The sequence below is a fragment of the Lycorma delicatula genome, chromosome 2 (genome assembly GCF_047948215.1).
Source record: "Lycorma delicatula isolate Av1 chromosome 2, ASM4794821v1, whole genome shotgun sequence".
NCBI lineage: Eukaryota > Metazoa > Arthropoda > Insecta > Hemiptera > Fulgoridae > Lycorma > Lycorma delicatula.
The window spans coordinates 189,521,338-189,544,569 of NC_134456.1; the positions used below are offsets into that span (position 1 = coordinate 189,521,338).

The 23,232-nt window shown below is 25.8% G+C and overlaps 1 protein-coding gene across 4 annotated transcripts in view; it reads left to right on the top strand.

Annotated features, from left to right (window-relative positions):
* The window catches only part of LOC142319523 (uncharacterized), a 144,535-nt gene that overhangs the window by 36,190 nt on the left and 85,113 nt on the right, over positions 1-23,232 (top strand). For all 4 annotated transcript variants that reach the window (XM_075356895.1, XM_075356899.1, XM_075356898.1 and 1 more), the window contains exon 2: positions 11,476-11,526. The gene's annotated coding sequence lies outside the window, so the exon portion shown is untranslated. The remainder of the gene's footprint in view (positions 1-11,475; positions 11,527-23,232) is intronic.

Below are 23,232 nucleotides of genomic sequence, written 5' to 3' on the forward strand. Positions count from 1 at the left end.
GGATTAAACAGTCTTGAGTTATTAGGACACACACAAAACGAAGATTGTCTTTTATTTATGTAGATAACATATACGGCTGTTTTTTTCTGTTATAAAATAAGTAGTGCTTCTGAAGGCTAATTTATTTGAATTACGTTGCATACGCTTATTTACATAATTTAATTTTCTACAATTTCCTTAAAACGATTGTATTAATTTAATATCAAAACAGTTAAAAAAAATAATAAATTATTCTCTAGATCTTTATTTAATATATATATGTATATATTATACATCCATACATATGTATGTATGTATGTATGTATAATATATATATATATATATATATATATATATGATTTTACGTTAAAAATATCCTGTTAAAAGTTAAAAATGGTGCAAGAGAAGAAACGAGGCGGGCAGGCGGTGCGCGTTGTTCGTGCAAGATCAACATTAAGAAACAATCTAGCTTGATAGAAGGAGAAAGCAACTTGAAGGACGTTAAGCCATTCTCTCGATCTGCGGCCAAATAGCTGGTCTATAGAGCTAGGTAATGTGTAGTCGATTTAACATGAACAAAATATACTGCTTCTACTTAACATCCCTTAGGGTGGACGTGAATAAAATAAAACGCCACTCTTTTTTCCTCCTACATTTATTTAACAGGCGATCAAAATATATAACAAAATTAACCAGTATTCGATAGGGTACATAATGGTTTTTTAATATTAATTGTTGCGATTGCATCAATATTTAGTGGAACCATTATCCTTTTCTATAATAACTACAGGTTATCGGTTTCAATTATTATACTATTAAAAGCCTTTCATTTACGTGTAATATTACGTCAACAAATGACTAAAACAAAACGAAACCGCATAACACTAGAAATATTTTTATTAGTAAGCTATATAAAAAAATGACGTCGTGTATGCCACTCAAGATATAAAATTGACAACAATGCTTTTAAATATAGGTCTATGAAGCAACTATTACTGAGACCAGGTATCACTTTATTCGTAATAACTTTCCTTGCGGTGAACAATCCGTATCAAAAGTAGATTAAGCCAGTAGCACAAAATCAGGTAGTATTTGCAGTACGTTACTGGTTTATTATATCGTCGAATATTAAGAAAGTAATAGTATATACCAATTATAATAAAACTTACATGGAAACAAAATTTTTACTAGCCACAGATTTCAAACCGCTGGTGGTGGATTAAGAAATAATTTTTTTTCTTGTCCGCCGAATCTTTTAACTAATATATATATTTTTTTAATATTACAAACAATAAAAATAATAAATTATTGGGTAAAATAATAATAATTATTTTACTGAACCAATAAATGTGAACTAGAAATCATAATCTTCTACGGTTATGAAGCCCTGGTAGGACCCTGACCTCCTTCGTGACAATCCTCCGATCTACGGCATTTTTTTTTTGTATTATATTTCAATCGTTATGCATCAATCCTTTTTAATTTTTCTTCAATATAATCATAATTGCCTAGCCATAATTTATAGGTCTATTGTTATTTAATTTTTTTTTAACCAAGACCTTTTTTAACTTAACTCTATGCTATGGTTAAGTTAAACCATACAATACCCGCATAAATTCATGCATATATATATATATATATATATATATATATATTTTTTTTTTTTTTTTATTATTACAAATGTATTAACAAACCAAAGAAAATAATAAAATTAAACTTTATTGAAAAATAATTGACTCCACTAAGCAAACAAAAAATTCTTATAATGGATAAATCAAAATCTCCCAGTTATAACAAGAAATAAATTAAAAACATATACTTACCGGTTAGATAACACCATCAAATGACTATCATCCATCTATCAAAAAAATGATGTATCATTCAATCAGCCAATAACTCAATTGCAAATTTTTTTGTTATTAAAAATTAATCCAACAAGAAATCATATCATAAACACAGGCAAAATTAACAAATAAAAATAAAGCGAATTAAATTTGTCAGTTAAAAATATCAAGCACGCTAATATACAAGTTCTGATTTTCCCACAACAGATCTCGTATTCTAGTATTAAATATTACGTAATAATTATATTTTTACCGTATAAAGTAAATATGGAATATTAATTACAAATTTATAATAGATAATGTAAATAATAAAAAAATATACTATAGCTCTGTTTTTTCTAAATTTCTTGGCCAACAAGTACTGAAATTTCAAACGATGCAAAAATCTCACCATTTAAATTTAAAAAAATACATTTTAGAAAAGGGAAAAATAATTTTTATTAACTTTTAACCAAATACGTTACTTATATACATACATACCACTTATTTCATATCCTACATTTTACAATTTAGATTTCACAAACAATAAAAAAAGTCATCGACTGTACTCTAGAAGAAATCAGTAATCCTTAAATTTACTTAAACTCAGGTTTAAATTATGTGATTTATGCAAGCTGTTCATCTACATATTAATATGGAGTTCGGAGATAATACTATAGGAACATCAGACTACCTTATATTATGACGCTTACACTGATAATGAATTCCAAATGATTTTCAGAAAGATGTCAAGAAAGTGGTTCTGCTCCGGGGTATTAATTTATTTAAATTACAATGTTCAAAATAATCATTATGATTAAGTTGTCAATATTTAAAGAAAGTTATATCGGCATAATTAGTAGAATTTTAATACAAATAGTAATTAGTAATAATGTTAAATATAATTTTTATTTTTTATATTTATTTTAAAATCATCTTATCTTCGAAGTTTTTTATCATCAGAATAATCAAATTCAAAAATGAACACATTAGAAATAAGAATTTAGGCTATTATAAAAAATATACCTACAAACGTTTGGGATATCCTTATAAACGTTAAAAGATTTCTAGAAACAGAATAACGTCTGTTAAAAAAATGTTGGATGCAATTAAAATATAACAATACATGTTTCATTTCTTTTATAACGACATCTGCAGAATGAAGTTAAGATTCTTTTTAGTACGTCTAACAGCGTGAAATGAAAACATCACTAATTTAGGAGGGTTGTAATAACTAGCGGCCATGAAATTTTTAATTAAGACACAAGGTAAAGTGTCGATGTAATGAATGGATGCGTAGGTATAACAATAGATGAATGAATCACCTAAGTGTGTATGTGCGCGCGCGCGCGTCTGGGAGCACTCAAATTGTGTAGACAGTGATAGAATGTACCTACTTGTAATTTTGCATCTTTACAAGCGCGCGTTGAACCGTATATATATATATATATATATATATATAGATGCATTGCGTATATATATAAAGTGAGAGATAGCACAGGAGATAAGTAACCATTAGTTCACCCCGCATTTACGAAACGTTTCTAAAAACCTGTGATTAAAAAATTAAATCCCTAACTTTCTCTGCTCGTGCCCGTATAGTAAGTCCGAGAAACAATACTTAGTGTCTCCCGTTTTGTAGCCTAGCAGTTACTGATAACAAAGCCATAAATGTAAACAAGATTGGAAACTTTCAAGATAAATAAATAAAATACTAGAAAATACATTATTTGAGCCTATTCATACCGCAAAAATATTTTTTAGAGCTCTAATAGTTACACTTATCAAAAGTTCATTTAAAATAGATTCGGTTATAAATATTAATGATTATTTGTGTTTTTGTGTTTTATTTTGATTCAATCATATCGAGTGGACAGCATCAATTCTTCTTCATTCATTTCAGTTTTGTGCTAATATTACAGCCATAATATATTTACTTCACTTTACATGTGCAGTAATTTATTTTATAATTCCACTCTTTGTAATCCACTACACTTCATTATTCTTAGAAAATTAAAAAAGAATTTCCTAAATGCGGACAAGTTATAAATAATAAAACTGTAACTTACTTATTTCTCAAAAAAAATACGGTTAAAAATTTCTTCACTTAAAATTGCTATTAACATTTACGCCTAATTATTTTTACTTCCTTGTATGAAGTAAACGAAGTATTTTGAACGCGAGAAATTTCGGTTTTCAGATTTCAACGGAAATATCCATTTTGACCATCCCTGAATCCATTTTGACTAGTTTCGGCGTAACATCTGTACGTACATATGTATGTGTTTCGCTTAACTCAAAAACGATTAGCCGTAGAATGTTAAAATTTTAGATTTAGGACTGTTGTAACATCTGGTTGTGTACCTCCCCTTTTGATTGCAATCGACTGGACCAAAAGTGTCCAAAAAAGCCCAAAATCCAAATCTGTACTGTTTCTTAACTGCAGTAATAAGCCCTCATTGAGAGCTTTTCAACAATACATCATAAGTGATACTTCTTTTCATCGGTTTGGGAGTTATAGCCAAATAAAATTTTAATTAATGAAATATTTGGATCCTACAAGGGGAAGGAACATCAGTTCGAATCCGACTTCATTTACTTTTTTAACATTTTTTTTTTTTTTAATTTAAATATATTGATTTATTAATAATTATTAACCTCTGATCATAAAAAAAAAACAATAAATAATAATTCAATAATAACAATAAAGAAAAAAAATGAAAAAATATTAGAAGTTATTGATGCAATAAAATTTTATGTACTTTTCAATAAAAAAAAAAAAATGTGTATATGTAATTTAATAGGTGTACAAGGAAGTCATGTGGAGTCCTCATCAGATATTTTTATAATCTTGAATTTCCATTTTTTTAATTCGTATTTTGCCCATTCATGGGCAAAAAAATAAAAACGTACAAAATAAATAACGAATTTTTTATTTTAACTGTCAAAAACGGTCATGTATTTTACCCTAAAATTTTATTAAATAATATCATAATGATAAACTTTAATGAAGTGAGCAACTTTAATATCAGAGTAAACAGGAAATACTTAGAATGGCAATGACCTTTCATAACAGTTCATGGTAGGTAATTTAATTATGAATCAAACTACACTAGACTCCCACGTTTACCTCACCCAATCAAGAAGGCTAAAATATAAACGTTTGCATGACAAACTAAATGTTAATATTATTTACTATGTTCTTGTTCACGAGAGTATAGGATGAAGTTTATAAACGACAAACGTAACCGGAATTTAGTTCAGTTTTTAGTTTTAATATTATTAATAAATAATTCATCTGTACAGATATTATTATTAAAAGATACAATGAAGGTTGGGAACATTAAAGATCGGACAATGGTCAAAACACGAGTCATCATTACAACCATCAGAGAAGAAACAATTTTATTCTCAAAGTATTAATACCAACGATAATCAATTCTTGTATCTAATTAAATTCAAGAGATCATTGACCCTCTTGGTTCAAATTAATTTAATTATTTTATATAACTTTGCTCAATGGTCATTCTAAACGTGAATAGTGTTTGTTACCTTACTTCCAGTAAATAATAGTAATAGGTTAACAATAATAACGGGACTGTGTTATTCTCTTCATTTGTAAATCAACTGGAGTGATATTTTAATAATTAGTTATAGATTTAACGTTGCTAATAACACGAAGTTGATAAGTCCATTTTTTAATTAAAGGAACAAATTGAAGAAGATGAAGAAGATTTACTTCCTTTAAACATTATCTTACATTTTAATATTATACAATTTAACGCTTTTCGGATTATAATAAACCGATCACCCAAACCACTGATCACAAAGAAATCTGTCTAAATCGGAATCAACTAATACAAAAAACTGAAAATATTAAAAAAAGAAAAGCAGATTTTGAAAAGATTTTCAAACCTACCTTTATTAGGATTTGATATATGGCGACTTAATTTAATATAGTCAATAAGGATAATTAGAGTAAAACTTTAACTATAGATTTTCAGAGATGCTAAACAGATTGATTGGTTTACATTTTTTATGTTAGTATTTGATGAAAATATTCATCTTTGATTGCAATTAAATATAAATTTGACAGCGAAATTATCTTGTTTCAATTCCATAATTATATAAACCGATAAAATAAGCGTACAATCAAGAAAGGCAATTTTCAATCTAAATTAGAAGGTATATTATTATATTTTTCTTAAATAGTAACTTAAAAATTTGATAAATTTACAATATATACATATATATATATATATATATGTTGTATGTATGAAATATATCTAACAATGCGTAATTTCATAATAGTAGAAAATATATTTTAATAATTAGACACACAAGTTTCAATAAAAAGTACGTATTTTTTTCCTAAAATTTAGTCTTTTTTCTTTCCTTATCTGTTTAGCCTCCGGAACCACCGTAAGGTATTATTACTTCAGAAGATGATATGTGTGAATGTAAATGAAGTGTAGTCTTGCTCAGTCTCAGGTCGAAAATTTCTGAGAACTGTGGTTGATTGAAACCCAACCACCAAAGAACACCGGTATCCACGATCTAGAATTCAAATTCATATAAAAGTCTTTACTAGGATTTGAACCTTAGAACTCTCAAATTTTAAATCAAATGATATGCGATGACGAGTTCAACAGACCAACCCGGTGGGTTTAAAATTTAATCATAAGTTTAATTATGCCCATTGTAACAAAAAAAAAATATTTTTTATTTTATTTTTTATTTATAAGCGTATTAAAAATTAGTCATAAGCGACTCATCAAGATCTGTGTGAACGTACCGATAAACGTGTAGCCTTGTACACAGGCCGATCATTCTTAAGACGTGTGGTTAATTGAAACGCAATCACCAACAAAGAACACTGGTATCCATGATATAGTATCCAAATCCGAATAAAAGTAACTGCCTTTATTAGGATTTGAATTTTAGAACTCTCGACTTCGAAATCATCTGGTTTACGACTAGATCAACCCGGTGGGTTTGTTTTAAATTAATCACGTTCCCCATTAATCGAATTAGTTTTAAATTGTTATTTTTTTTAATATACGATATGTTATAGTTCTGTAAACATGTAAATGTTACAATTAAAACAGTTCTAACTTTATAACAATTCAGTTCAACTTTACAAAAAATTAACAAAAGAATAACTAGAAATATATGTATTATATATATAATACAAAATGTTGTTAATTGTTTAAATGTTACAACTTTTAATTTTTAAAGTGCTCAACAAGAATACAAAGATTTCCTTTCATGACCATTTAATAATGTTAACAATCGAAAAATTAATATGATTTAATAATTTAAATTACATTTCGAATGATTAATGTTTTAAATCGTGTTGAGTATTTTTCAATCAATATTATGAAATATACTAAAAGAAAAACACACATGGTTATAAAATACAAGATATGTAAATATGATTTGTGAAAATGGTCAACTGATTTTGCAAATTTGAAAACGTTTTAAATTTACAAGAATGAATTTTATGAAACTTTTTCAAACCCTGAAAAACCTTCAAAACGATATGATTTGTTACTGAATCCCAAATTGATTTTAAAATTTCATTATCAAAAAGTAACATTATTTTCCAATCACTCTCATTTCATGATGATGAATGTTTTTAATCTTTCAGGGGATGTCTTATGTAATTAAGCTGGTAGGTGTAATTCAAGAATAAGTAAATCTTCTGTAGTAAGAAAACTAGAAAAATAACAAATATATCCAAAAATATTTTACATAAAAATTGCTCATAATTTAAAGACTGAATTACATACATAATATGAATATACATAATAATATAAATATACATATTTATTATTTTGATCTTTAAAAATATCGTCGACCAAAAAAAATGTGAAAAACTCTTTTTGGCTATTAAGGAAAGCGCCTATAGAATTTTTTTTAAAACGGTGTACACTTTATAATTTCCAGTCAAGGACAAAAAATATGCTTTTATGTAAAATATAATAAATTTAAAACAAATGTAATAATATTAAAAAATATGTTTGATACGTTTAAATATTATACAATACAAATGATTTTTATTACAAAATAATAATTAGTTATGCTATAAATAGTAATTAGTTAATTTATCAGTTATGCAAATTATATAACCGATTAAAAATTAACATTATAATTGCTGATCTTCCCTGATATTTTAAGAGAAACTTATTTTATATTCTTCTTATTACTTAAAACACATAATAAATGATTTGATATTTAAAATATAAAATAAACCTTAAATACGTTAAATATATACGTATATTTCTGATAAATTTTGTTCATATTATTTAACAAACATAAACTTTTAGCGTAATTCAAAAAAAAAAAACAACAGACAATAATATTGTAATATTGAATTCATTCGGCACATGTATTTTTTTTTTTTTTTTACATTTAATATTACGACTTAGGATGTCAGTTATATACACGCAAATATTTTAATTAAATGATGATACAAACAAAAAGATTTCTGAAAAAAGTAAAAAAAAAATTAAGTATATTTAAATCCGCGTTAAACTTGACGCCGGTTTTAAAAGGTAGCCTTCTACAAACATCTGAGTTATAATGCCAAGGTGAACTAGGGGATAGGGGTTGTGCTGCTTGCTTTTTAAAACAACAATAAAAAAGTAATAAAAAACTGTCTTTTTTTTCATTTTAATTCAGATAATTTATTTGCATTTCTTAGCAATACAAAATATAAAAAATTATGTAGATTAAAAAAAAACAAATATATAAATGTTAAATAAAATTAAGCTTGACTTGGATAAAAAAGTGTACAATTTTTAATAACATTTAATTTAATAACAATGAACTACTCGTTGCTAACAACTAACAATGAGAGAAAGTTATGGAGCTATAGAAATAATAAGAAATTAATATAATTTTTTCTTATTTGTTTTTAAACAATAAGACACATAAAATTAGTAATCTCCACGCTGTTATGAGCATAAAAATTAAATATGACAGTTACAATACAATAATTACATTATTTTACATTAATGAATATTGTCATTTTAACAATAACATTTATTAAGGAAATAAAATAATTTAATTATAGAACAAAAAAATATCACTGGTATTTATTTTCTCAGTATCAATTTTTACGAGGTAATTAAAAATCAAGTAATGAATTTTGAAATGATACAAATATATACTCGATCGGATAGATTTAGAGGTCTATAACCTGAAAGCTGGTCAATAAAAGGAAGAAAACGATGAAATAAATTCTTTTTGTAACGTTTAATTTAATTTTCGTATTTTGTAGCAAAAATAAATTTTATAAAATTTTTCTGATAGTTCATTAATGTATATAATTAAATATATATGTAGTCTATAATAAAAATAAAATGACATCATTTTCGTAATTTGTTGGTATTTTAGAATTTTTAGCGATAAACATATGAGGTTACATCTGGTACTATCAACTCTAGTCAAAGAAGAAATTATTTGTAAGAGGATAAATAAAATTGAATTTGAGGTTTATATAAATTCTATTTTAAAAGAAAAAAAAATGAGTTTAATTCATATTGTTTACGTAATTTTAAAACAAAATTCATTATACTTTGAAAGAATTACAAAAATTTTATAATTACTTTTAAATTTATTTTAACCTCTTGTAGAAAGAAAAAAAAAGGCTGAAAACACGTAAAATGTGGACATGGAGAATATTGAAAAAATTTAAATGGACAGTCAAGGTGAAAGATAAAGAAGGAATGAGGAAAATGAACGAAAACAAAAGTTTAGTTAGAAGACTTTAGATTAGGAAATGTAAATGCCCAAGACGTATCATACGAGGAGAAAAATAGATCAAAATAGTGTTAAAAGGATTAGCAAAATATTCAAAAAAGACAAGAATGTCAAAGAGTAAAATTATACTCGTTCTAAAATGAAAAGGAAGCTTCTCGGATTTTAAAAACTTAGTTGGGATAGAGGAGAAATGGAAACGGATATGGTGCAAAGAACTTGCTTCAGGGCAGATGATATTTTCATGTAATCAATTACAATTGCTGGTGAAAAATTAATGTCGTTTCAGCCAAAAACGAACCAAATTCTAAAAGAAAAAATTAAGAATCAAATTCTGGTATAAAACATTCTTTAGTTTAAAATTGGTTCATTATGATTAAAATAATAATTGTCAGTACACTGAAGTTGACATTCATTTAATTCAACTATGTAAGAGCAAAGAGAACAAAAAAGGCTTTGCTTCATGACAAAAACAAAATCGCATTAATTTTTTTAACCATCATTCAGTATTTATTATGGTTGTAACGCATGTAAAGGGTTTGAGATTTACAAGATACTAATTACAGTTCCTTTCTCTGTGAGTAATGATGTTCCTTTTTACATTCAGTCATTGAAAGTGAATGTATAGTAGTTTTCAATGTATAGTAGTTTTTTGTAGAGAAGGTACCTTCTCTAAAACCGAATTTACTGTAATATCTAAACAAGGAAATCCCATAAAAATACACGAGAAGTTCAGATTTTCAATTATTGTACATATCGTATTATTATTATTATTATATTCAAAGAAGAAGGAGAAACGGGAAACCACTTTACTCACTTTCCATATTGTCGAGAAAAATGTTTTCGTATTATACCTGCTTGTTGGTTTAAGAAATGTTATGTCGTTTCAGAAATGATAAGTGTTTCATGTCAAATCGCACACAACCGAACCGAATAGATGTATGAAAATGTATACCGATAAATCAGTAACTTCTTTCTGGAACGGTTTAAAATTTTTCCTTTGACGGAGGTAAGCCCTCAGATAATACTTGGAAAGAGTGAAAAAATCTCAGTTAAAAATAAAGAAAAAAAAATGCAAATCGTTATTTTCTACTATAACAATTAAAAATTTTAACGATTAATTCCTAAATATTACTTTTTTATTTTACCGTTTGGATTAAGACTGTTAGCTCTTGAACCGGGTTTTATTTTACAGATGAAAGCGCAATTGTAGAACTATACAAATGGTAAAGGTTAATTTAAACGTTGCATTTAAATATTTAAAAGTTCATGATAAAGAAATTCTGCATTCATAACAGCTAATTATGAATTACACTCGTATATTCTCTTACATCGATGAATAAAAATGTTTACACAATACCTACGAATACATTATAATAATATAAAATTGCTTGTATCGAAGTTATTGTTCATTTAATTATACATCCACTGAATCCGTCTCTGTGGTATAACAAAGTATAAATTTTAATTGCTTTTATGTATTACAAATTAGATAATATTTCAACGTTAATCTAGGTTCACGTTTTAAGCGGAATTCCCCACACATTTATTATCGTATAAATTTACTGTACATCGATAATCAAGGGCATTTACCAAGAAATGTTATTCCGTATTAACTCTCAATCATTTAACATCTTCAAAAATGATTAGAATCGTATAAAAAAGGGTTATAGGTCTATAAGTATATAATTATAGTACAACATATATGATATTCCATAATCCTTGAAAAGAAATAAAGGTTAAAGTTATTACCAGCAGTTAATACTTTCTTTCCTTTTAAATAATTCTCGTTACCAAACTAAAAAGAAGTCCTGTTAAACAAAAAGGAACTTCCAGTCTAACATCATTGATTAATATAATCGCTAGTTATTACACAATTTCTAAATTAATACGTAAAAATTTGTTTCAGGTACCTGGGAGATTCGTTCACAGTGTAAGGAAGTCGACAGATAACAAAAAGGTACGTTCTAAAATTAATATAACTGTAGAAGTAAGAAAAAAAATTCATTGAATTATCGTTTAGAGTACAGATATTTTAGATTAGTGACGTAACATATAATTTCCGAATTTATCATTTTATATTTTCGCAAGAAATTTATCTTAAACATTCAAATTCATCTTTTATTATATTTTTTATTTACAAAGACTACGAATAAAATTAACATCGTTTTAACAATTTCATTAGCACAAAACTTAGGAAGAAACGTATAACATCCCGAAACGCGTTACCCTTTCAAATAAAAAGACTGCAAGTTTAGAAAGTATTTTAATCTATTAGAAACTTGAAAAAATTACATGTAAAATTTCGATAAATAAGATTTAATCTTTTAGCATTTGGGTAATCATACACGAACTTGAATTTTCCAAAAATTAGAGGCTTGTGACTTGTAACTTTCTCGGATAAAAGGGCAGCTGGATTTTAATAGAATAACTGTTTTTTTTTCTTTGTTGGTTGAGTAATACGCCATTCAGTCACCACGTTACACAGTGCAATGACTAACTACATTTTCTAAACTTTAGTATACGTTTTATCAACAATTTAATAGTTCGTTGGATTTCTCAATTTCATCCTAGCTGTATATTACTCTTATCCTTTTCAACGTAACTTTTTACAAAATTTGTTTTTTTAATTATCCGCTTTGATGTAGATTCTTTTCGGTTTCAGAGTTCGTATCTTTTTTTAATTGTAAAATAAACTGATACTGGAAAACATTTTGAATATTTCTGGATGTGCAGGATTATGATTCGTTAACTGTAGTCTCTTTTATAAAAAGTTTGATTTAACTGGACATAAGGCTGTCCGATAATTATAAAATCAATACCATTATAATGTAAATTTTAATAAGTATGAAATAATAAAATATATAAATTTATTTTCAAATATCTTTTAGTTTTTGTACTGGATAATTTTCGCTGGAATAAAATGTTGTATTTCTAACAATATTTGTAGTAAAGTAACTGTAAAATTTATTGTATTACTATGTAATAACATTTTGTAAAGAAATACAATAGATTATAATATTAAATTAAAAAATAAACAAGTAAATTAAGTAATAATCCTAATAATTCGATTAAAACCTGACGAAACGTGATGCATATTTTAAGTTATTATTAAAAATTATAAAGACATATTTAATTTTTAAGAAGGATACAATCGACTACAGTGTAGCCATAACCTAAGGAATTCATTCCATTAACTAGTTCCGAAGTGTCTATTTGGAAAGAATCAATTCCTTAACTTAAAAGGAATAATGATTTATTAATTTATTTTATTATTATCATTTTATTAATACGATTTAAAAGTAAATAATTCGATTAATATTAATTTTAATACATTATTGAATACAGTATTTTTATTAAACATGTTTTGTGAATGTTATTATAATTTTTTTAGTACTTCTTTATTAATTATGAAAATCGGTTTTATGTTTATAAGTCATATTTTACATAGTGAACAAGAAACTGCATAAATATCGATTGTTTCAACATACCTTTAATAAAATGCTGTAGCCGGTAAATATAATGGAAAAAACATGTTTAATGGAATAAGACAGAACGAATTGTTCTATGAAAATATCCTAGATTATAATAAATAAATATTATAAGATACCAAACTAATAAATAATTTTCGGTCTAGATACTTTCATGAGATGAATTACCGATTTCACTCGGCTGATCCTATCAATTATAGCAATTACGGTTGACCTAATGTTAAAATGCTCGAAGTAAAAGTGAGACATCCTTTTGTTTTTTAGATTGATCTTGATTTCACACCTCTGGATCGGCAGTATTGTATTATATTACATTGTATTTTTTTAGCGAGTATTTATTTTATGCAAATGAGACGGTAATACACCCGAGGGTTAATACTTTCTCGATACATTTGACCTTAAAATCAAACGTTCTATACATGGTCTTGACAAGTATACTAGTATTTAAAAGATTTATCAGCTATCTGATATAATAATAATTATAATAATAACAACAAAGTTATAGATTAAGGTCGATAAAAATTGTTGTGCAAATTTTTCCTGTTAGGTTCATTTAGCATAAATTGCCAAACTAATGGCACGATTAAGTACGGGTTAGTAAAATTAAATTACTTTAGTTTAAAGAAAAAAAACATATAAGGAATAAAATAAAACTACCGATTAATTTTATACATATATTTGAATACAAATAACTTAATTAGAAAAGTTTTATAATCGAGAACCCAAATCAGATTTTATCATTACTACTACGTATAATCTCTTCGTGGTAACATATTTTAAGAAATGTACTCCACATTTCAAATACTACACATACAACATCACAAGTTGTGTGTTCTTACAGTCTTGTGTATATGAATATATATTTTACTTAAAAAAATAAACAAGATTATGTTTATATTTTAATTTTGTAACACATCTATAGAAAGAATGAATAAATAATTTTTATTATAAAAAGAAAACCATAAAACCATAGGGTTAAAAAACCCTACTATAGGATTTTTTAACCTTTTAAATTGGCATGCATCCTCTCTCTTTTTCTCTTTTTCTGTTTAGCCTCCGGAACCACCTTAAGGTATTATTTCTCGGATGAATGAGGATGATATGTAAGAATGTAAATGAAATGTAGTCTTGTAGAGTCTCAGGTCGACCGTTCCTAAGATGTGTGGTTAATTGAAACCCAACCACCAAAGAACACCGGTATTTACATAAGAGTCTATTAGCGAAAAAATTAAACGACGGTATGATTTGTATTTTAATTTTTTTTTGGGAAGAAGTATCAATCTAAACTGACAACAAATATTATGTGAAACACGTATTTACTTTTTAACACTGATTCTGTATTAGTCCTTTGTAACGGTTAATAAAGAATTAACACTCACTAATTTTATTATTAAAATAAAATTAAAAACAGCATCCATCAACATCACCTCAGTTAGAGATTTCTTCCTCATAATGAAACAAAATAAATTGAGAAGCTAAACGATAAATTAATCACAACACGAAAAAAAAAATTATTTATTATCTGTAACAATTTTAGGGTGAGGACCCCATTGCCCTTTAATCCCAATGCGTACATCTCATAATTTACCTTACTCTCTCTACATATCCAAACAAACGACACAAGATATTTAATTAAAAATTAATATTAAAAATAAAATAAAATAATTATTTTTCTTAATCAATCAGATACCAAAATTCCATAGAAATAAAGTTTTCAGCGGATGCAATCATCAGAGTATTCCTTTTCCTTTTTATTATCACATAATTATTCCGTTAAGAGATCTCTCTATAATTAAGAAAGAATTCCATTCTTTTGATTAAAATTAGACAAATGAATTTACTTCTTACTTGTCTGTTCCTTTCAGAACCATGGACATGATTATTTCTAAAGTGTTTTAGAGCCAAATCTAGGATAAGTGAAAAATGTTTGGTAAGCTTTAAATTAATTTTTTTTCAACCCGTGTAAAGATATTTGAAGGTTTAACGTACAACTTCCTAAATAAATATTTTTTAAATTAATTCTTCGTAGAGTTCGATTAAATCTAAAGTAAGACTATTACCACTAAACATTTTTCCCCTCAAAAAACTTATATCAAAGTTACAGTAAATAAAATAAAACTTTACACGGTAAGAAAATGTATCAAAAGAAATTAAACTTTACGATACGCTTTGCGTTTCAAAACCGTTAATTTTATTTTACTACTTTTAGGTTATTATCGAAATTTTTAAATAAGCATGTAAATATAAAAACTTTTTATACAACAACATTTAAAAAAACTATATTTTTTACTTCTTATCTAGACAACGCAAAATCCTTCACACAAAAATATACAAAGGAACTAATTGTGATTTGCTGATTTCTAGTAATTATACTTTCCTATTATTATTTGATAAAATTTTAATGTTGAAAAGATTTTAGAGAATTAATTTTGTTTTCAATTGTGTATGAAAAGATAGGTGTCTGTTTGAACCATATTTCCTCACTAATTTCACGATTTATCGCTTCACGCACACAATGCGATCAAGATAAATAGAATGTAACTGCTTGTGTCGAAATTTAGTTCATTATGTTTTTTCTTTCTTTTTTTAAGAAAAACATTTCTATGTTTAACCAATTACTTATTGCGTTATCATACATTATTATTAAGAAATATTTATTATAAACTTATGCAGTTATTTTGTTATTAGTGGTTTTTTTGTATCTGCTTTTTTTCTTTTTAAATATAATAATAAAAGGAATAGAATATTAAGAGAAAAGGTAGATTATTTGTTCATTTGATATATGCCTCATAAATTTAAAAATTATAATAGAGAAAATAAAAAATTAAAATCTAAACTAAAGAGATTTTTTTTAATGAATAATCAAGCGATGTAAAAACTTAATAAAAAAAAATTAATACGAGATTAGAAGATTGCTAATTTGTAATTAATAAGCAATAAACTTTCTAAGTATAACTTACTGAAAAAAGAAGACAAATATTGCGTGATTTTCCCGGCTACGTCGGTCAAATCATGCAATATATTGTACAGATTTTTCTTTGTAAAATCTTTCTTTCTCCAGAAAGGTTTTGCAATTCAAACATTAAAAGCCTGACTTTCATTTTTATAATAAAATAATTTCATATTTTTATTTTAATAACAGAAATACACGTTAGAAAATTATTTTGGTATCCAAATTTTTTAATTTTCTTAGGAAGACAATGTTAAATATAAAATTAAAAATTTACACCTACAACAAAAATAATTTAAAAAAATTATTATCATTTTTTGATAGCTCTATATATGAAGTAAAAATTTACAAAAGATTTTTGAAAAATATTTAAACTGAAGTGAGATAATGTAAAAGAACAAATTCATTTTTTTCTTCGGCAAAAGCAAAATTTACAATCGGTTTCTCCTGACGAAACCATAAGTAATTATTAAAATATTACTGAGATATGCTCATTAGGAATAAGTATATATATTTCACTTATACTAGGCGGAGATTGAATTTTTGAAAAATTGGATACTCTATTATTTATATATACGCATTATAAGAAAACTGAAATTGGTTTTTTGGCGACATTCTCCACCCCATTAACGAATTTTGAAAATAAAAATTAATATGATAATTACCCCATATATAGAACAAATATTTGAGCCAAATATTTTTTGGTTAATCCTGAAATATAAGGCCAAATGCGACACATATTCGTACTTACGTATGTTTTTTTTGGCTTAGATGAATAAGTTTGATACTAAAACGTAAAAATTTCCTTAAAAAAAGATTTTTGACATGGTCATTATACTTTCCTTTTAATGTAGCTATAATCGCCAGGTAGGTAATTATTTTACTATTAGTAATTATCACACAGAATCTTTTAATTTATTTAGAAACCCTTATCATAAACACAAATTATCTGAATAGTACATCAAAGTAACTACTTAAAAATACATAAATGACGAGTAATAAAAAGTACTATAGCATACTATTAAAGAAACTTTTATTTTACATTTTACAAATTAATTCAATTCACAAAATGTTCGGTTCTAACTAAGAACGTACATTACACTATCTGCGTAAAAAGTTGATGTTAGAAAAAGACAATACAGTATTCTAAATGTTTATTAAAATTTACTGTTTGGCAGCATGAGAGTAATTTTTTTTTGTACTTATCTCACAACGCCGTAACTATCTCTCCCTCCCCATACAGACACGTCTCATAGATTCAAACAATTTCCCTCTCTTATCTCTCTCTCTCTCAATGTATTTAATATTCTAACGGCATATCACCAACAAAATAATTTTATTGATTTATCCAGATAATCTAAATTTAAAATGAGTAAATAGATTAAGACATTTATCTTAATCTAAGCTAATACTCGCATAATCATGAGATCAGTACGAATTTATTTTTTTAAACACTGTTTATCTTTTTATTATTTTTGCCAAAAAATTTAAATAAAAATAGAAAACTCAATCCGTACGTTTAAATATCTAAGATTAGTAAATAAAGATGCGCCGAAGAATAATCATCTAAAAGGCGTGACTGCCATACTCTCAATTTTGCGTTCTAAAGAAGTCATCGGCTAGTCACAGCTAAATCCTGCTTTGTTGTGTGTTGGATATTAAAATTTGTACTTAATATTTCTATCTTTACTATTCTTAATCTTTGTGTAATTTTTAACTTTCCATTTTCAGTAATTCTTAAAGTAATTAACATTTACATCTACAATCCTTTGACGGGAGCTGTTCAAGAAGTTCTAATTAGAAGTAGAAAGAATTAAAAAAATCATTAAATTAAAAAGCAGTTAAATTGAAAAACTTAGCCTTTCTTTTTAAAAATATTTTATTTTTCTAATAAATTATCTGGGGATTTCTTTGTTTTATTTTTTTTTATTTTGTTTAATCTAACTACAAAACTACAACCACAAAATAACTAAATACTTTAAGATATATTTTGATAATTGCTCGTTAAAAAATATGAGAAATAAAGTTGTGGCAATAACGTGTCAAAGTCGTGCCATACTACAACAGAAATTTAACTAAAATGTACAGTATGAAAATTATACTTAATACTTTACACTATTAAAAGTAATCATTAAATAAGGTATGAATTTGTACACCTAAAATAAAATAAATGCTAAGAAAACTATAGTGAGAAAAAAAATTAAGATTAATTGAGAAAGATCGCAACAAAAGATGTCAAAATAAATCGCGTCATGGTTTCACTACTCAGAACCCATGATATTATGTGCGAGTAGTTCAGGTCGCAGTCTCACAGCCAGATACTGTTACATTAAGTATTTATAAAAATTGGAAATGATAATTATTTAACTTCAAGCATCAATTAATTGTTTAAATTAAAATGTAGATTAAATTAATTGAAATTGTGTTCTGTAAAATTACATCAAACCATTTAAAGTAAAATATAAAACGTAACATTTTCTATCTTAGATGGAAATTACGAAGCCGTAAAACCTGCTTGATCAGTCAAGCCATTTTTGTAGAATAATATTGTGCAGAACCGCCTATTTTAGTTTATAATATTTTTATTAAAGTAACAGTAATTAATAATAAAAAAAAGAATTTTTTAATTTTATGTCTTATTTTAAATACTTCTTTGTTTTATATTATATAAAGACATATTTTCAAAGCCTATTTATTTATTTGTTTACACACACTTACACGTTAATAATTTATGTGATTATTAAACAGTTAACAATTTATATGCTTCAAGGTCATCAAGAAAAATATTTGTAAGTAATTACGAAGAATAAATTAAAAATAATAAGAAATAGTGAACGAATGTATAAATAATTACATTATTTAACGATAAATAGTCCTGGTTGTACTATAAAATTGTAAGGAAAAAATTAGCATGTAAAAATATTATAATTAAAGTTTTGTAATTTTAATTAATCGACAACAAAAGTAAATTCAAAAAAAAGAGAAAATATTAAATATTAAATACTAAAAGAAAAAATTATTTATTACCATTAAATACTTCTTTAGATTTCAAGTTTTGAAGTCATATTCAAATTAAAAACGAACCATTCACAACTTACAAACTAATTCTCTCTAATTTAAAAGTACTCAATAATAATTTTTAACTTTTTTTTTCTGCCCTTTTGAAAACTTAAGTTTTATTTTAATTTAATTACGTAGATTTACTTATTTTTAAAACTTTAGTTCGCGCTACAATAAATATCATCCATATGAAAAAGTATTTAACAAGAAACGCAAAAAAAAAAAACGTAGCTTTAGAAGAAAAAAAAACCAGCGACATAAAATAACTTACTCGTGGAATGTGGAAACACATTTTTTTATTCTTAAAATTTCTCAAAACAATTTTCTGGAAGTTTTTTGTAAAATTATTTTTAATACCAAAATGGCTTCAAGTTACACATCATGACGATATAAAAAAATCTGATTTGGACACCACATGACTTCCTTGTTTGCTTATTGAATTACGTATACATATTTTTAAAAGTACATACAATTTTATTTTACTAATAACTTCTGATTTTTTTTTCATATTTTTTTTTTATTGTTACTATTGAATTATTATTTATTGCGAAAATTATTTTACAATCACAGGTTAATAATTATTAATAAATCAATATATTTAAATTAAAAAAAAAGTTAAAAAAAAAGAAATGAAGTCGAATTCGTACCGATGCGCCTTCCCCTTGTAAGATCAAAATATTTCATTAATTAAAATTTAATTTGGCTATAACTCTGGAACCAATGAAAATAAGTACCACTTATATATCGTTGAAAAGCTCACCGTGAGGGCTTATTACTGCAGTTAAGAAAAAGTCTAAAAACCAAATTTTTCCGATTTTGGGCTTTTTTTGACATTTTTGGTCAAATCAAAAGCAATCAAAAAGGGAGGTGCACAACTTGATGTTAGAACAGTCTCAAATCCAAAATTTCAACACACTACGGCTAATCGTTTTTGAATTATGCGAGATACGTACAGACGTCATGCCGAAACTAATCAAAATGAATTCAGGGATGGTAAAAATGGATATTTCCGTTGAAACCTGAAAACCGAAACTTTTCGCGATCACAATACTTCCTTTACTTCGTACAAGGAAGTAAAAAATCAATACTAAGTAATGAAATGTGTACTTGGCTGTTTAATGTTTTCATTAAACAATGTTGATGTTGTCTAAAACGGAACCAGTAGAAAAAGATTTTATCTACAAAATTAAAAAAAAACTAATCGTAGAATCACTTCATTAGTTCGTGATTAAGATTTCATCATATATCATATTTTTTTTTTTTTTTTAAATCTGTTAGAGATTTAGCTCACTGCTCTTCGCATTCTTAATTTTTTTAAATCTAAATCGTTTACAATAGACAATATGAAAATTATTTGAACCCTTTATATCTATTTGTAAGATTTTTACAATACAACTTCGCTGAATAAAACTAAACAATACGTAACCTATTTACTACCGGACTCCAGTAAACTATCTAAATTAGATTTTTTTTAACAACTCAACAACAGTCGCCGGTCATTTATTTCTTGTTAAGTTTCATCATAAATAACACTGATTTTAAAAAATAATCTGCTGATTTATTCTGCTAAATTATTTTACAATATCATGAAGCCATATAAATATAATATAGCGACTAAGATCAACATTCCTCTGTTTACGCTTATTTTCAGTTACCGAAATCAACCATTATACTCCATTTTAGCAAATTTTAACTTTACACTACATAATTCACGGTAATTAAAAACGATGAATTTACAAATACAGATTATAGTCGTAATTAAGCGCTCAAATCCTGTTGAAAGAGTCTTTATCATTTATAAGTCGAAAGTTATTACAAGAGAAGCGCTGTAGTTTATAATTAACATTGATTAGACTATAATTAAAAGAAATGTAATTTATTTCAATGAACACACAAAAATACAATAATCTACGCTTAATATGTCATATTATATAACGATTAAGTATACAATATTTTATATGTAATATTTTACGAAAAATAATAATAAATATGAAGATGTTTAGGATAAAATTTATTTCCTGGTGAAAGGATGTTGATTATAAGATTAAAAGGAAATAGTCACGTCAGAAAAATGATTGATGCTACAAAAAGATGAATGCTACTGGAATATCATAATATAAATCCTGTTATACAGGACTAGTGAATTGAATCGAAATTTTATTTATTTAAATAAGAGGGTAAAATGAAATTCTACACTTCAACAGTTACTGAAATCGTGTAAAAAGAAAATGTTTTGATTTTTATCATTTATACTTAGATTATTAAATCTAAGATATTAAGAGATAGAAATGTGACCGGAACAGAACGCACGAATTATAAAATAAAATAATAATCATTATTATATAAACACCAGACCGGAATTAGAAGTTCTGAACATCTATCGTGAGATTTTTATGTTCATTACTTCTGATTTTACTCAAAGAAATGTATATGCCTATTAGTGATAGATGACAATGAAACAAAAACGAAAGTAATTTTATTTTTAAAGAAGTAAAATTTCTTTCGTTAACATTGTAAAAAAAAAAAAAAAAAAAAAATCAATTTAAGATGTAATTTAAGATGTAAATTTTTTAAAATAGAAACTTAGTTTGCTGATCACGAGCAAAGTTAAGGAATCGAAATAAACATCTGCGTGACAAACAAACCATTTTTTTTACATTCTATCTTTCCCTCCGTTACTAAAATTATCGAATATGGGGGAATCTCAATACGTGTTTTATCAATCGGTTTTTCTTCCAGTTAAATTTTCCAGTCGGTTCTTTTTCCTCCGATTCGATTCATAAAATCTTCTTTTTCAAACTAATTTTCAGAATTTGCTAAAATAGTACATTTAAAAGGCTCTATTTTTCAATTTTCTGATTTTTCCAGATTTCGTACTTACTTTGTATTGTCGTAAAACCATTACCTTATCCAGCAGAATGAAGGGAATTTATTTTATAGATTGCTTTAAACTTACACTTATACCTTACGTTTACTGGTTTTGTACCATAGAAAGGGGTTCGTTAATCTATTACTTTACATTATGATTTCAGTGTTTATTATGGTTGTGTAATGCTTGCAAAAACCCAAGTTATAAGCAAACATTCTACTTTATATTCATATTACTTCTTCTACCGAACTACTACTACTACTACTACTTTTATATACTACTATTACTACTTTTCATATTACTTCTTCTACTGAAAGTAATAATGTTAGTTTTAAGCTAGCGGTTGTGGTGAATAGACTGATGGTACATTTGTAGGCTCAATGTCACCTGTATTTTGATGATCTGGCAAGCTGATGTACAAAAGTATATTCAGCTTATTGAAAGCAAGAGAATAAGCGTTCCTCTTGGAGTAGCAAACATGGATGCTTTCTATTAACGACAATGTCAGTATAATTCTTTTAGATAGCATAGAACCATCGATTATGACATTTAATATACACACAAAGAGCCACAGCCCAAAAAAATATTTTAAAATATATATTTCTAATCCAAAATTTATACTCATCAGAGAATTAATAGATATCAAACTTCTACAGTGCTTATTGTAACTCGGTTCTAATGTTTTAATCCTTATATTTAATGATCAAATTCCTGATTAATATGTTTTTCCTGTCTATGTATATATATATATATATATATACACACACAGGACTAGTGAATTGAATCGAAATTTTATTTATTTAAATAAGAGCGTAAACTGAAACTGTACACTTCAACAGTTGCTGAAATCGTGTAAAAAAAAAATGTTTTGATTTTTTATCATTTATACTTAGATTATTAAATACAGATGTTATAGATATTTAGAGATAGAAATGTGACCGGAACAGAACGCACGAATTATATATATATATATATAATAATAATATATATATTATAACTATATATTATAACTATAATATACTATAATGTTATATATATATATATATATATTATAGTATATATATATATATATATATATATATTTATATATACTATAACATTCTTCGATTTCAGGTCAACTACATTGGTTTTTCCTATTTTTATCATTTCATTTCATCATATTTCACTGCTTATGATTAGCTATTGCTTAATGTAAAATTAAATACCTTTCATGGCGATTAAAAGCAAAAATGACTTTCATGGCAAAAATTAAAAATCGTATTTTTAATTTTTGCACGACTGCCCAAAAAGGATTTT